Raw genomic sequence first — 6,178 nt, forward strand, 5'->3', positions numbered from 1 at the left:
CCTGCATGCGGGTAGAGGATTTTTCAGTTGGACTAGGCAAGTAGACAGGGATGCTGGCATCACTGAGAGTAATACATGACAGACCTGACCAACATCCTTAGCTGAGTTTCTGCCTACAGATGGTTGTGGACACACCAACTCAAAACTGAACTGGGCTTCAGCAACAGAATAGAATATTTGTGATTTCTCCAACCTTCCCACCTTATGCTATTGCGTAACCTGTTGTTAGTTTTGTTTGTTTTAAAAAAAGGTAAAGGACCCGACAGTTAAGTCCAGTCACGATCGACTTTGGGGTTGCGGTGCTCATCTCGCTTTACTGGCCGAGGGAGCCGACGTTTGTCCACAGTTTTTTTGGGTTGTGGCCAGCATGACTAAGCCGCTTCTGGAGAAACCAGAGCAGCACATGGAAATGCCGTTTACCTTCCTGCTGGAGCGGTACCTATTTATCTACTTTGACATGCTGTCAAACTGCTAGGTTGGCAGGAGCTGGGACTGAGCAATGGGAGCTCACTCCATCACAGAGATTTGAACCGCCGACCTTCCGATCGGAAAACCCTAGGCTCAGTGGTTTAGACTATAGCCCTGTTTGTTTGTTTGTTTGTTTATTATTTCTGTACACCACCTTTCCCCCATGATTCTCCAGCTCCCCATTTTATCCTCAAAACAATATCGTGAGGTAGGTCCTAGTCCAACACGCCACCGGTTATAGAGCTGTTTACACAGAAACTATAGTAGCAACTGGAGGCATCACACGACACAAAAAATAAAACATATTTAAAGATAAAGCACCACATGATACAACAAATGATGAAACATCTCTTGGAAATGGTACATGTTGTCCAACTGTCCAGAGAGCTGGTGCATTTGGGCAACCATGATAAGGCCTTCTCAATAGGGGCACCAATACTGTAGAGCACTTATCCCCATGAAACCTGGATGCAGGTGTCTTTTGTCCACTGAAAATCGAAACATTTTTATTTCTGCAGGCCAGAGCGTTGCAAACTGTGTCGTGACACGTTAGTGTGTTGGCTGCAGTGTGTAGGTGTGTTGCACGAATGCTCCCCACGCTCCTCCTGGGACTGGTAAGGGGCTAGTTTAACCTCTGGTTTGCTAGTAAAACCGAATTACTGTTTCGCAAAATGATGTCTAAAAAGTCTGTCACCGACATGAAAAGTCGGGGAAACTATTCTATGTACTTTCACCAGTATCTACAGTAAAGGTTACTTTTCATCTGTGGTCTCTGCCTTTGTTGTATTTCAATGTAACATTAATGTTGTTCTTTTATGCTATTTCTAACACATTTTTTCCTAACATAGTTTTTGAAAATAGTATTTTATGACCCTATCCCATTTTCAATATGGGAATAATAATGCTACTGTATTTAGACGGGTACTCTGAGGATTACTGAGATAATATATGTGAAGTTCTGCAGACTTTCAAATAGCACTATCCCAGCCTGTTCACAGGTCCTTACATGATCAGTGAAAACAGTTGTTCCGGGCAGTATTAACTGCTCTCAATCTTAACCAGATAACTGCCATTTGTCCATATTTTAATTAGTCTGAATTAATTTTAAGATGTATTTTAATTAATCGATGCCTGTTTTTATGTATACTGTGTCATTTATATGATGTTAGCTGCTCTGAGCCTGGCTTTTGCCGGGGAGGGCGGAGTACAAATAAATAGTAATAGTAGTAATAATAATAATAATAATAATAATAATAATAATATTGACCTTCATTCTCGCTGGGAGGTAGGAATGGGGAGTATATTCAATTCATTTTGCATTTAAAGGTGAACTTGCCAAATTCACACCCTGTGGAACAATACAGAGATAGAAATGCAGCCATCCTTTGAAATTTGCAATCTCTAAATTTTGAAATGCAGTTCTCCAGCCAAATAATATGAACAAAATGCATATGCTAGGGCAACGTATACTAGGGTAAAGTATATACAAAATGCATATACTAGGGTAAAGTCTACATAAAAATGCAAGTTATTAGTGAAAATCACATAAAAATGAATTCTATAAGGCAAATATGGGAAAATGTGTAAGTTAGGTGGAATTGCATAGAAAAATGTTTGCGTTAGATATAGAATCATAGAATCATAGTATAATACAGGGGTGTGTGCAAGTGTGATTTAGTAGAATGTTTTGGAAAATATAATTATGCCCCCCCCTTATTTCAGACCCTCCAAGTGTTCCTATTTTCCAGGGACATCCCTAATTTAGAAAAGACGTCCTGGATTCTAATTTGATTCCAGAATGTCCCACTTTTCCTTAGGATGTCCCTATTTTCATTGGAGAAATGTTGGAGGTTGTGGAATTATCTGACGCCCGAGCAGTCTGAAGGCAATCCTGTATAAGGAAGTTTTTAAATGTTTAATGTCTTATTATGTTTTTATATATGTTGGAAGTGTCCCAGAGTGGCTGGGCAACCCAGTAAGATGTGTGGGGTATAAAGTAAAATTATCGTAATGGAATGGGACGTCGCTATTTTCATCGGAGAAATGTTGGAGGGTATGTTATTTTACATCACTTGTGGCCCAGAGTGAGAGAAGGCTGTCTTAAGATATAAATGTATGAGAGACTGGCAAGCTGAATGACTTTCTTTTAGTGTTCTAAACCTTTAGAGGAAGACATTTTATTCCTCCTGCCGCTTTGCAGGAAGACAGGTTCAGTATTCACCTTGATACAAATGACACAAAAGGCTAATTGTGTGAAACCTTTGCAGCAGCAACTGATTCTGGTGGAATTTTGTGTGTGTGTGTGAAAATTTCACAGCTCCTTCTCTGTGCCAGCCACACTGTCATCCTCGGCAGTGTTGTCATTCCCCTCAACAGGATGGCTGCCCTCGTTTATCACAATCAGAAGGCATGTGGAGATGAAGAAAAGAGCAGCTTCAAAGACGTGAAGTCACATGGATAGCTAGGCCTGCAATCCTAAATATTCTGTCAGTGGCAACAGGCAGCCATTCCAAGGTCGGAATGCATTTACGTAGGCCAAGCTCATCTCCGTAAACTGATACTAACGCTCAGTGGTCATGTTAACTTTTATTCTACAGCAGGACTTTTTTTTTTTAAAAAAAATGCAAATGAAAATAATGATTCCTTTAAAAAATAATAAGTCTCAGAAATACCTACTACAGGCAAGCTGACAATCTACCTAAGACAATTAAAAAATAGAAGATGCCACTTTTTGCAGTGGCGGCTGCATATTCTCCAACTTTTATCTGATGAAAATAGGGACATCCCATTCCATAACGATAATTTTACTCTTTATAGCACACACATCTTCCTGGGTTGCCCCAGTCACTCTGGGTGGCTTCCAACATATAGAAAAACATGATAAAACATTAAACATTAAAAAACTTCCCCATACAGTGGTACCTCGGGATGCAAACGGGATCTGTTCTGGAGTCCCGTTCGCATCCTGAATGGAACGTAAGACGTGACGGCGCGGGTTGCGTTTTGCTGCTTACACACATGTGTGTGACGTAATTTTGAGTGTATGCGCATGTGCGAGCAGTAAAACCTGGAAGTAACGCGCTCCGTTACTTCCGGGTTGCCACGAAGCGCAACCCAAAAGCGCTCAACCTGAAGCACATTCAACCTGAGGTATGACTGTACAGGATTGTCTTCAAATGGCTTGGGGGTTGGATAACTCCATGCCATCCAACATTTCCCCAATGAAAATAGGGACGTCCTAAGAAAAAGCAGGGTATTCTGGGATCAAATAAGAAACCGGGATGGCTTCTCTAAATCAGGGACATCCTTGGAATATACGGACACTTGAAGGTTCTGTGGCTGGTGACCCTTGGGACTGGTAGGGTGGAGGGCAAAGAGGGCAACTGTAGGTAGAATCTGGGCTAATGACAGGCAGAACCGACTAATTCTAGTTCTGTCCTTATCTTCCTTCCTGTTAGGTTATACAAAGATTACTTGAGATGAAGGAGGTGAAGGTGACAGCTAGGGCCATCCTCTGGGTGGGATGTAAGTAAGAAGGCAGGCAGGTGGGGGTTGGCTGAGGGCAGATTGAGGCTGGTGGGGCAGCACCCCATTCCACTCTAATGAACCATCTTTCACTGATTTTTTGTTTCTAACACCATCCTATAATAAAGAAAATTCCCAACACAACACCCCCCCCCCGAGTATTTGAGTATTCTGCCTCAAGGAAAATAGTTTTGATAAAATAGCACAGTTTGTCAAGCAGGGATTCTACCTTCCCCTAGCTTGTCATTTGCTTTTTACCTAAAGCAAGTGTGGAGTTTTGTCCTTTGATGAAACAACATACTTTCATGAGTTTGTCCTGTGATGAAACAACAGTGCGAATTCCACCGAATTCAAATTGTTAGGCAGCAAAATGCAATATAATGAAATAAAAGAAACAATTAAAATGCAATTAAAAATCACTCTGCATATTTAATGGCAGCACACCACAAACCACGTGGGTGGTCCACAGACCACAGTCTGGGACCCCCTGGTGAATAGTGTATGTCTTGCTGGCAGATTGATGCTAGTGGATTCAAAATCAAGACATGGATTTCTGTTTTTATGGATGTAGCCACAATGAAAGTTCTTTATGTGGCATGTTTTTTTCCCCTTTTCATACCCTCAACTACATCACCCTTAGATGCTTTTCATGGAATGTGAAAACTAAAGTATTCTGTTTGCCACAACACAGAGTTGCATAGATAGTGTTTTGAGTTGCTTGAAGGAAGACTGTCATTAAAAAAAAAAGTTTGTGGTTGGTTTTTTTTAAAACTACTGTAACATGGAAAAAAGACATTCCCTTTACCTGAGATTGCATTGCTAGAGATGTCAGATCGATGGATGAAATAAAGCATGTAAGGACGACTGGTGTCATTCATATACAATAGCACCCACCATGAAGCCCTAGACAAATGAGTGGAACAGAACTACATAAATATGCATTTGCTGCTTACTCTAAACTTCAAGGACACTGTGAAATGCAAATCTAGGGAAAGGCAGATATATGGATCATATCTCGTGTGGATTTTACTCCCCACATTTCTCTTTGTCTTGTTAGATAATGCAATGTTCAATTGTTTCAAGCAACATGCCCCCAAACATTGTAAAATGGTCTAATTTTTTCCACTTCAGCTTATTGTCAGCTGTTCATTTAGAAAATCCTCCTTTGAATAATTTTATTTTCTTTGTGCGGCGCAGTTGTGATCTGCAAAGAGGATTAGCCATTGTGTGTATTCTGTTGTGGTGCCAATCCAATATACTATGTCTTATGAACTGGTCTTAGTTGTAGATTTCTTAGATCCTGGCTTCATCTGATATATTAGGTAGGCAAGCTCTATATGTTCTGTGTCAGCAAACATTTTAAGCTCACAAGTAAGCTCACATTTCTGTTTAGGGGTATATGATAGCCAGTAGGAAAGAGCTGCTAGATATTTTGGGGGGGAGGGGAGGGGAGGCGGAGTTACAAATCTTTGTGGAGGTTGTTATCATTGGCCGGCAGTCCAGTGATGGTGAGGAGCATGGTGGATGAGTAAGTAGCAGGAAGTAGAGGATGGATGTGGTCGCTTATCTGGGGAATGCCTGCTTCACGCACCCTCAAAAACCCATGCCTGGGGCCACAGCCCCTCTGGAACCCCCCCCCCCACATGCTACACCCCTGCAAGTAATTGACTAAGCAGTTGTGCTATGATTAAAAAAAATTCTTTTTGAGCAATTATGTGCCTTTCTATTTTTTAGCCTTGCAGCTTCCTCTTTTTCTGAAAAGAGTGAAATTCAACATTTTTAGAGGAATACTTCTTTTTTCAGGTGAACACTTAAATAGCACAGTGTGTGGAAGACAGTTTATTGGAAGCAAAAGCAAAGATGAAATTGAACCCCTGAGATTTGAAGAGAATATGCAATCTATTATCATTTCTGTATTATTAATGCACTTGTTGAGATGGGAATTAAAAAAAAAAAGTTGCCCATTTTTTTATTGGTTTTAGCATCAATTCTGTGTGGTTTTCTTCCCTCTCCCTTCGTAATTTACCCTTTCCTAATTATTTAGGTGACATTTCCTTTAGGAACCTTCCAATCAAACCAACACGGCTAGAAGATTTAATTCACCTCTGTTTTGCATGGTGTTCTTTTCAATCACACAGTCAATATGTGCACTTTCATAATATGCTAAGATTGTTCCCCACGTGAT

General features: G+C 40.6%; 1 long non-coding RNA gene across 1 annotated transcript; it reads left to right on the plus strand.

Annotated features, from left to right (window-relative positions):
* Positions 1 to 681: 681 nt before the first annotated feature.
* LOC309363708 lies at positions 682 to 5,921 on the plus strand. Its single transcript, XR_014165547.1, has 3 exons — positions 682 to 1,082; positions 3,927 to 3,993; positions 5,797 to 5,921. It is a non-coding gene; the product is annotated as an uncharacterized lncRNA (long non-coding RNA).
* The last annotated feature ends 257 nt before the right edge of the window (positions 5,922 to 6,178 follow it).

The sequence above is a fragment of the Podarcis melisellensis genome, assembly GCF_964234715.1.
Source record: "Podarcis melisellensis genome assembly, chromosome: 1".
In the NCBI taxonomy this organism is placed as follows: Eukaryota; Metazoa; Chordata; class Lepidosauria; order Squamata; family Lacertidae; genus Podarcis; species Podarcis melisellensis.